Below are 11500 nucleotides of genomic sequence, written 5' to 3' on the forward strand. Positions count from 1 at the left end.
TGCTCTTTCTTATTTCTAAAATGATACATCACTCTCCCACAACATGGCCTATGCTTTTCTTGAGGAATAATAAAAGGAAATGGTTCAACATTAAAGTTAAGTTTGGCGGGGGGCACATACTATTGCTTTTTTTCCCATTTGTGGCTTCCAAGATAATTATTTTTTACAAACAGGAGAAAGATAAATTTTAAGATATGTGTGTGGAGTATTCACATAGACATGATACCATGAAAATTCCCAAGACAGTGAAGAAACGATAGGTATATATAACATCTTTGGATGAAGGAGAAGGGAGGTGGAAGATGGGGCATTCAGTTTCAGAAGTGAGAATGGGTGATTTAGAGGTATTTGAGGGAGAGTGGAATACATGTTTTAATTCTTGATATTACACAAGATTTGCTTAATTGGGTTTCCTGTTTAAAATTGTTACTTTCCAGAACAGCTTGAGATGTACTGTCATCTAAGATCATTTTAAAAATTAGTTAGATATGTTCAGATAGCCTGCCTAAGTCTGTAATGTCTTATTTGTTTTCTATATTCTTCAGAGGTTTCAGAGCTTTCAAAAGGAATAATATTTTCTCAGGATTAGCTGATTAATAATGTTAATGAATTCAAAATTTTTATCTACAAAATTTAGGGAGGGATATATTCCCACACTCAATCATTCATTCTCTTTGTGGTCGTAAGATAAGCACTGTTTCTATCTTTTCTCTTTGTATGATGGGTGCTAGCCTTTACTATGTATAAAATTCACATTGTGAATAACTAAAACATAAAATATTTCTTCTTAGTGTTAAGCACACCAATTAAAAATTTTGGGATCTTGTATAAAAATGACATATGTGGCATATAAAACAGACTCATAGACACAGACAACAGTATGGTGGTAATGGGAGAAGGAAGGGATTTGGGGGAATAGTAAAGAGGCCAAATACTTAGTGATGAAAGATGATTTGACTTTTGGTGGTGGGCAGTATACAGATCATATATCACAGAAATATACACTTGAAACCATATGATCTTATGAACCGATGTCACCTCCAAATAAATTTAATAAAAATAATTACATGATATCTTGAATTTATTATTTTAAGAATGGTATTAGAGATTATCTAGATAAGAACACAAAAATCATGTAGTGTTATCAATCGCAAAGTATTTATGTCCCAAAGAACAACAATGGTCTATGAAACAAGTAAATCATAGTAGTTTTAAAATTGACTTCATTTATGTAGTTCATAAAAAATATGTGGTTGAGTTTGATTTATACATAGTGTTGCAGATATTTGAGGTTACTTGTATAAAGCATAAATATACACTTCTAAAGCAAAAATATATTCTTTAAAGAAAGTATCAAAGATGTACTTACGTTTTTGGTAAATATGACTGATTTGTGCCAATACCATTAAAAATGGTTTCTTTGATTTATTTAAGCACAAGTACTTTAGGATTTTTCAAAAGCCTTTGCCATGCTTCTCCCCTGTCATTTTATGTTTGTAATCAGATATTCAAAATATTGATAATAAACATTATTCCAAGAATTCTCCAACAATGTTAACAGAAAAGGGCATACATGAACCCATTTCTATATATACATCCAATTTTCTCTTAGCATCTCAAGTACCAGAATGTCCTACCTATGCAATTGCAGGATGTATTATCTGGATACTTGAAATAAGCTATAGTTAAAATGCAAGCTTATGTCATATCTTTCCAAGCTTGGTGGGCAAGATGGTGTGATCTTTTGTGTGGAAGTAATGTTTTTCAGGCTAGCCATAATTTTATCTGCTTCTTCTACAATGGACTCAGGGGGATCAGCTGATGAATAAACAAAAGTCACCACTGAGATGGTGATCTCACAACACTCGGTGTTAAACAATAGTCCAGATTAGTATGTCATTTAGAATAGAATACATAAGTGATAGTGGCCTCAAATTAGAGCAAAACAATGTAAAGAATGATTTGCATTTTTATAACAACCGGTAATTTCACAAGAAGAAACTTAAAAACAAACTGACAGTAACTAGAAGGGAACGGGGGAGGAGGATGATAGGGGAAAGGAGAAGGGTCAAGTCAGGGAACATGTATATACCATACGATCTCACCTCTAACAGGAACCTAAACAACAAAACAAACAAATAAGCAAAGTATAACTAAAGACACCAAAATAGAGAATAGGCTGACAGTGACCAGAGGGGAGAGTGGAGGGAGGGAATTTCAGGAGAAAAGGAAAAGGGTTTAGAGGAATAAGTATAAAGGATACATGGACAAAAACTAGGGCGGGGGGTTGAAATGGGAGGGAGGTGGGGAAGGCTGGTGGGTGGGCTGGGATGGGAGTAAAAGACAGAAAACTGTACATGAACAATAATTAAAATAAAAATGTAAAAAAAGGACCCATGGACAAAGCCAACAGGGTAAGGAGAGGATTGAATGTGGGAGGTGGGGGTGGGTAAGGCAGGGGAGAGTAATGGGGAGCATGTGGAAAACTGCAATTGAACAACAATAAAAAAATAAAATTAAAAAAAGAAACTTAGTAACAGAAACAAACATTGGCAATTTATAAATGGCAAAACCTAAATTGTAAATAATGAGGGTTTTCTCTAATCTTAGGGAAAATATTAAGAGTTCATTGTGATGTTTTAGCCTGGGGCTCAGGTTTCCATGATTCGACACCATCAGAGGTGGTGGACTGGTCTTTACTGTTTTATGTCTTTGCCCTGAATGATGACTTAGGAAACCTGGTGGTGTTTAGAATCACTACCATTTATTCCTTCAACAATTGCTTGTTGGATCCTTTCTTTATGTGTGGCCTTCAAGCTTAGTTTCTGAGAATGTAGAGATGATAAAGACAACTTTTTGCATAATTTTTATTTATTATAGGAAAGTGTGAGAACTCTGCTTTTGAACTCTCAGATTCCCTTTCTTATGTGTAATACAAGTAATATTCTCCTGCATCATCTTCCTACTCACTGCTTTGATCTGAGAAGACATTGTAATATCCCATTTACACCCATAGTTTTGACACATTTAATTTTTATTTAATCCATGAGTTTCTTAAAACATTTTGATGCATAAAATGATTTAAATTAAATAGAAATTGTGATTATTGAATGAACTTAGATGCCGACCCTCTCTGAAAAAAGACTTTTAAAACTATTTTTACTGTTTCTTTGGGAGACAAATGAAGTTATTTAATGTACATTGTTAAGCAATACATTATGCATACTGAGGTAGAAATTTTTGAAGCCTAACTGTTTAAACTCTAAGGAGACTCTTTTATTAATGATCAATGTGAAGAACTTGAATACTGTGTCATAAGTGTGATGTTGAGTTGCAAATTGCAAACATTGTCATAACAGTGTTTATATGATGTTTACCTATAGCTCTTAATATTATTTAAAATTTTACATTATGGAGAACCTGTTATTAAATAAAGATACATGGAAATTGCTTTAATATATATGACCTCATCTTAACTTAAATGCATCTGCAAAGACCCTATTTCCAAATGTCATATTTACAGATTCCAGGGGAAAATGAATTTTTGAAAGGAACTATGTAAACCCATCCAGTACCTAGAACAAAAACTTCTTTTTAAACTAAATATTGCAGGATATTAGTGGTTAATAACATTATATAAGTTTCAGATGTACAGATCTATAATACATCATCTGTACATTGCACTGTATGCTCACTACCCAAAAGCTAGTCTCCTTCTTATCATAGAGTTGACAAACCAGTACTTCCAATAGTAATTTCAGACAATAACATACATCTCCATTGAGCATAGCAATGCATGCGCTTTCTAAATTATTATAGAATCAGCTTCCTTTTTTTACTGCTTGTATATGTTTAATATCATATGTTTTAATATTGGGTTGAAGTTTTTTCCATTATTTTAATTGTGTATAACAGAGAACTACTTTTTTGTGAATTTTTAAAAAATTTTAATTGTTCAAGTACAGTTTTCTGTCTTTTACTCCAATCCCTGTCCACCCACAAGACTTCCCCACCTCCCTCCCATTTCCACCGCCCCCCCCCCCTTGTTTTTCTTCATGTGTCCTTTATACTTGTTTCTGTAAACCATTTCCCTTTTCTCCTGAAATTCCCTCCCCTCTCCCCTCTGGTCACTGTCAGCCTGTTCTCAATTTCAGTGTCTTTGGTTATATTTTGCTTGTTTGTTTGTTTTGTTGTTTAGGTTCCTGTTAAAGGTGAGATCTTATGGTATTTGCCTTTCACTGCTTGGCTTATTTCACTTAGCATAGTGCTTTCCAGTTCCATCCATGCTGTAGCAAAGGGTAGGAGCTCCTTCTTTCTTTCTGCTGCATAGAATTCCATTGTGTAAATGTACCATAGTTTTTTGATCCATTCATTTACTGATGGGCACTTAGGTTGCTTCCAACACTTGGCTATTGTAAATTGTGCTGCTATGAACATTGGGATGCATAGGTTCTTTTGGATTGGTGTTTCAGGGTTCTTAGGATAGAGTCCCAGCAATGGAATTGCTGGGTCGAAAGGCAGATCCATTTTCAATTTTCTGAGGAAGTTCCATACTGTTTTTCATAATGGTTGTACCAGTCTGCAGTTCTACCAACAGTGCACTAGGGTCCCCTTTTCTTCACAATCTCTCCAACACTTGTTTGTTGCTTTGTTTATGATGGCCATTCTGACTGGCGTAAAGTGGTATCTCATTGTGGTTTTAATTTGCATCTCTCTGATAGGTAGTGATATTGAGGATCTTTTCATGAGTCTCTGGATCCTCTGTATGTCCTCCTTGGAGAAATGTCTGTTCAAGTCCTTTGCCCATTTTATAATTGGGTTGCTTGTATTCTTGGAGTGGAGTCATGTAAGTTCTTGAGATATTTTGGAAATTAAACCCTTGTCTGAGGTATCATTGGCAAATATGTTTTCCCATACAGTTGGTTCTCTTTTTATTTTAATACTGTTTTCTTTAGCCATGTAGGAGCTTTTTATTTTGATGAGATCCCATTTGTTTATCCTTTTCTTTATGTCCTTTACCCTAGGGGACATATCAGTGAAAATATTGCTGTGTGAAATATCTGAGGTTTTCCTGCCTATGCCCTCCTCTAGGACTTTAATGGTGTCATGGCTTATATTTAAATCCTTTATCTACCTTGAATTTATTTTTATGTAAGGTGTAAGTTGGTGCTCGAGTTTCATTTTTTTTTTGCATGTAGCTGTCCAGTTCTCCCAACACCATTTGTTGAAGAGGCAATTGTTACTCCATTTTATGTTGCTGCCCCCTTTGTCGAATATTAATTGACTGTAGAGACTTGGGTTTATTTCTGGGCTCTCTGTTCTGTTCCTTTGGTCCATGTGCCTGTTTTTATGCCAGTACCACTCTGTTTTGATTACAGTGGCCTTGTAATACAGTTTAGTATTAGGTATTGTGATCCCTCCTACTTTGCTCTTCTTTCTCAAAATTGCAGCAGCTATTTGGGGTTGTTTATGATTTCATATATTTTTTGATGTGTTCTATGTCTGTGAAATATGCTATTGGTATTTTAATAGGTATGGCATTGAATCTATAAATTGCTTGGGCAGTACGGACATTTTGATGATGTTAGTGCTTCTGATCCATAAACATGGTATATATTTCCATTTGTTTGTGTTTTCCTTGATTTCTTTCTTCAGTGTTGTGTAGTTTTCTGTATACAGGTCTTTTACCTCCTTGGTTAGGTTTATTCCTAGGTATTTTATTTTTCTTTTTGCTATATCGAATGGGATTTTTTTCTTAATTTCTGCTTATACTGTTTCGTTGTTGGTATAAAAAATGCCTTTGATTTCTGGATATTGACTTTGTATCCTGCTGGTTTGCCAAATTTATTTATTAGGTTGAGCAGTTTTTTGGTGGAATCTATAGGATTTTCTATGTACACTATCATGTCATCTGCAAACAATGACAGTTTTCTTTCCTCCTTTGCAATTTAGATGCCTTTTATTTCCTTTCCTTGTCTTATCCCTGTGGCTAAAACTTCCAATACTATATTGAATAGAAGTGGTGAAAGTGGACAACCTTATCTTGTTCCTGATCTTAGTGGAAAAGATTTTAGTTTTTGCCCATTGAGTATGATGTTGGCTGTAGGTCTCTCATATATGGCCTTTATTATGTTGAAGAATGCTCCCTCTATTCCCACTTTGCTGAGTGTTTTTATCATAAATGGGTGCCATACCTTATCAAATGTTTTTTCTGCATATATTGATAGGGTCATGTGATTTTGTCTTTGCTTTCATTTATGTGATGTATTACATTTGCTGATTTGCGAATATTGAACCATCCTTGCATCCCTGGGATGAATCCCACTTGGTCATGGTGTATGATCTTTCTAATGTATTGTTGGATGCAGTTAGCCAATATTTTGTTGAGGATTTTAGCTTCTATGATCATCAGCGATATTGGCCTGAAGTTTTCTTTCTATGTTGTGTCTTTGTCTGGTTTTGGGATTAGGATGATGCTGGCCTCATAAAAAGAGTTTGGGTGTCTTCCATCTTTTTGGATTTTTTTAGAATAGTCTGTGAAGGATAGGGGTTAGCTCTTCCTTAAATGCTTTGTAGAATTTTCCTGTGAAACCATCTGATCCAGGGCTTTTGTGTGTCAGGAGTTTTTTGATTACTGCTTCAATTTCATTTGCTATTATTGGTGTGTTCAGGCTTTCTCCTTCTTCTTCATTGAGTTTTGGAAGATTATATTTTTCTAGAAATTTGTGCATTTCACCTAGGTTTTCAAATTTCTTGGCATACAGTTCTTCATAGTAATGTCTTACAATCCTTTGTATTTCTGTGGCATCAGTTATAATCTCTCCTCTTTCATTTGATTGTGTTTATTTGGGTCTTCTTTCTTTTTTTCTTGATGAGCCTGCTTAGAGACTTGTTGATTTTGTTTATCTTTTCAAAGAACCAGCTCCTGGATTCATTGATCCTTAGAATTGTGCTTTTAGTCTCTATGTCATTTAATTCTGCTCTGATCTTGGTTATTTTCTTCCTTCTACTTGCTCTGGGCTGTCTTTGTTGTTGTTCCTCGAGTTCTTGTAGACATAGGGTTAGGTTGTTTGTTTGAAATGTTTCTATCTTTTTTAGGTAGGCCTGTATCACTATGAACTTCCCTCTCAGGACTGCCTTTGCTGTGTCCCATAAGTTTTGGGTTATTGTGAGTTCATTTTTGTTTGTTTCCATGAACTTTTTGATTTCTTCCCTAATCTTATTCTTGAATCATTCATTGTTTAATAGAATACTATTCAATCTCCATGATTTTCAGTGTTTTGAGTTTTTTTTTCCCTTGGGGTTGGTTTCTAGTATCAGTCCCTTGTGGTCAGAGAAAATGTTTGGTATGATTTCAATTTTCTTGAATTTGTTTAGGCTTGCTTTGTGTCCTATCATGTGGTCTATCTTTGAAAATATTCCATGTGCATTTGAAAATAATGTGTATTTAGCTTCTTTGGGAGTAAGGGCTCAATATATATCAGTTAAGTCCATTTCCTCTAAGGCATTGTTCAATGCCACAATATCTTTGTTGATATTTAGTTTGGAAGATCTGTCCATTTTTGACAGTGGGGTGTTAAAATCCCCCACTATAATTGTGTTTCTGTCCATATCTTTCTTTAAGTCCTCTAAGATTTTCTTTATGTATTTGGGTGTTTCTATGTTGGGTGCATATATATTTACAATGTTTATGTCTTCTCGGTGGATTCTTTCCTTGAATATTATGAAGTGACTAGAAGGTCTCTTTATGGCCCTTGTTTGGAACTCTATTTTGTCTAATATGAATATTGCTACCCCAGCTTTTTTTCCCTGTAAGTTTTCTTGGAAAATTTGTTTCCAGCCCTTCACTTTCAGCCTGTGCAGGTCTTTTGTCCTGAGGTGGGTCTCTTGTAGGCAGCATATGTGTGGATCATGCTTTCTTATCCATTCAGCTATTCTATTTCTTTTGATTGGAGCATTTAATTCATTCAAATTTAAGGTTATTATTGATAAGTAATTATTGATTACCATTTTCATACCTGTGTTCCTCTTTTTCTCTCTTCCTTCTTTTCCTTTAAAGCAGGCCCTTTAGCATTTCTTGCAGAGCTGGTTTGGTGGAGGTATATTCCTTTTAGACTTGTCTGGGAAGCTCCTTATTTGGCCTTCTACTTCATTGAGAGCCTTGCTGGATAAAGTAGCCTTGGTTGCAGGCCTCTGGTTCTCATTACTTGGAATATTTCTTGCCATTCTCTTCTGGCTTGGAGTATTTCCATTGAGAAGTCAGCTGCTAACCTTATCAGGGCTCCCTTGTATGTTACTTACTGTTTATCTCTTGCTGCCTTTAAGATTTTCTCTTTGTCTTGGAAATTTGCCATTTTAATTATGATGTGTCTTGAGGTGAGCTTCTTTGGGTTCCTCTTGATTGAAACTCTCTGTTTCCTGGATTTGTGTGACTTTTTCTCTCATCATATTAGGGAAGTTTTCCATCATTACTTTTTCAAATAGGTTTTCTATCCCTAGCTCTTCTTCTTCTCCTTCTGGTATCCCTATTATATGAATATTATTACGTTTCATATTGTCTTGCATTTCTCTTAATCCGTCTTCATTCTTTCTGAGCCTCTTTTCCTTTTCTTGCTCTTTGGGGTGTGTTTTTTCCTACTTCGTTCTGCTCACTGATCCAATCTTCTGCTTCATCAATCCTGCTTTTGATTCCTTCTACTGTGCTCTTCAGTTCAGAAATTGTATTCTTTCCTCTTGGCCCTTGTTGATAGTTTATATTTCCTTTTCCATGTTGATATAGTTTGCACTGAGTTCATTGTAGTTTCACTGTAGTTTCTGGTAATTCACTGTGAGCTCATTGAGCTTCCTGATAACCATTTCTTTGAACTCACTATCTGATAGTTGAGTTGCCTCTATTTCATTTAGCATTCTTTCTGAGGCTTCCTCCTTTTCTTCCATTTGGGGATTGTTTCTTTGTCTTCCCATTGTTTGTGAGACTTTTCTTGCTAGCCTCAGCCTTTTAAATTGATCTGTTCTAGCTTCCTGGGTTTATGGTGTGAACTTCTATGGTAGAATACCTGTGTGATTCAGTGGTGCAGTCTCCTTGATCTCCTGAGCTCACTGATCTTGGGCTGTCATTTAAGTTGGCTCTGTGTTTGTTTTGGGGTTTTAATTGTTGTTGGGTCTTTCTTTTGTGGGCCCTTCCCACCAGCTGCTTAACTGAGGGTCACTGTGTCCACCACCTCTTGTATCTTGTTGTGCTGGTGAGGGCAGGTTGTGTTGAAGTTGTTTCTTCCATGTGTACAAGGTTTCAAGTATTCTTTCTTGCTCTTGTTCAGTTGTTTGTTCTGGGTAATTTTTCCACTATTTAGTTTTGTTTTCAGATAGGTTCTGGATTGAGGTTAGTGTGGTTTCCACTCCCTCCTTCACATTTTTCTGTTGTTCTCTGTTGGTGGTTCCTTTGTTGTTGAGTTTCCTCTTCCAGCAGGTATCCTGGTGTTCACAGGTTTCCCCCACTCTTTTTTGTGATCAGTTGGAGGGGGAAGGCAAAATGGTTTAAGACAGCAAGAGACTATTCTCTGGTATTTACAGTAGCAGCCAGTAGAGAGGAGATAGGAGATCCTTTGGCTCTTCCACCCAAATTAGCCACTTTTTAGAAAGGATGGAGAGAAGATAAGAGTCTTGTTGGGAAGATAAGGGTTGTGAGTTGGATCTAGAAGGCAGTGAGGTTGTCAGAAGTCACATTGTTAGGTAGGGTGACAGTAAAGGATAGTAAATAGCTGTAGTGTGTGAGAGAATAGAGTTAACCACTACAGTAATAGAGTTCAGGAAACCATGAAGTGGGCTAAGATCTGGGAGGGGTGTTGTGTAGTATTTACAATTGTATGGAACAGTTATTATTTACATTAATATTAGAACAACAATCATATGACAGAATCTATGTGATCTGGATAACAAGAATAGGGAGTATAGGATCTTGAGTAGTGTGCTAATGGAACACGAGTGAAGTGAAGGACAGTAAATTAGCAATACACTATGAAAAAGAGAACAGGGGACACCTGTCAAATGATACAATATAACCAACCAAGCAAAGAAGACTAAACAAAAAGAAGAGGAGTACAAAAATACTATTAAAATAAAAGATGTAAGAATAATGAAAAAATAATACAAATATGCAATAACTTGCAGATTCTTTGTAATAGCAGAGTGAAATTTGTTGCACTGTCTCAGCTGTTGTTGTGATCCCCCCTCTTTAGGTCCAATTCTGGTCTTCTCCCAGTTCCAGGTTTTTTTAAATCTCATTTGTGGGTATTTAAGAGAGAGAGAGAGACAGAGAGAGAGAGAGAGAGAGAGAGAGAGAGAGAGAGAAGCAGAAGAAGGAAGGAGGAAGAGATAAAATTGGAAAGAAAGGAAGGGGGAATAAAACAAGAAAGAAGGAGAGAGAAGAAAAAAGAATTGAGAGATAAAAAATAATAAAAGTTAAAAATTAAAAAATTACTTAAAAAAAAGCCTCTTGGTGGTTTCAAACCAGCCACACCGGTTTTTCTGGTCTTGCTGGCTGCAGCAGGCTGAGGGGCTTTTCTCCCTTCCTGACTGGCACTCAATCAGCCTCAAGTGGGCTTTCCACAGAGCCAGCCTGGCGCCTCTCCACTGGGCCCTGGGTGTGGGATCCAGGCCTTCTGCAGAGTGCACTCACCCCAAAGTTACCCCTGTGGGCTTGGGCCTTTTGCAGACAGGCCACCTCCAGCCCCATGGGCTCTGGTGCACACCCTTCCCAGTGCTATGGAGGCATGCAGGGCTTCCTGTGCTTCCTCGAAACACTGCCCAACTGGGTAGAGAGGAGGCTGGAGTGATTTCTGCAGGAGAATTCCCCAAACAGTGTGTCTTTTCTTCACTTTTTCTTTTTGAGAAATTCCTCCTACTTAAGCCTGCCATTCTGATAGTGGCCTGGCCTCTCACACAGCCCAATTCACCAGACAGACCAGGACTATCAGGTCAGGGCCTGTCACAGTGTGACTCTCAACTCTCTCCAATTGGCATCCACAGACGTTGTGGGTGCTGATGGCCCCTGTGTATTTGCCACTTATCCTTATTACCCTCTCTGCAACTTCAAGCAACCAGTCTCTTCCAGTGCTGCTCAAACCTTGTTTGGCTAGGGAGGGAGCCATTGACCCAGCTATCTCCCAAGAACCCTGTGGCAGACCCAGCAGGCCGGACCTGGGGTTGCAGCTGCCCTGGTCCATGTGCTGGTCCCTGGGACCTTCTTGTCCTGAAGCACTCTCCTTACCGTCTGGTTTCTCATGTTTGCTACAACTTTTGGTCTCCTATTTTTATATATGCTGGGGTACTGCTCGCTGTTTGCTCTGTTCCTCCACAGCTCGGCTATGTTTTTCTCCCTTGTGTAGGGAGATGTGGAATCTGATCCCTCCTACCTCGCCACCCTCTTCCTCTGAATCCAGAAAAGTACTTAATGTTTCATAAAAGAAATAGTTAAGAAACATCAAATATTTCTATTTTAAAC

Source organism: Phyllostomus hastatus, unplaced genomic scaffold, assembly GCF_019186645.2.
Source record: "Phyllostomus hastatus isolate PE091 unplaced genomic scaffold, TTU_PhHast_1.1 phas_scaffold_93, whole genome shotgun sequence".
Classification (NCBI taxonomy): Eukaryota; Metazoa; Chordata; class Mammalia; order Chiroptera; family Phyllostomidae; genus Phyllostomus; species Phyllostomus hastatus.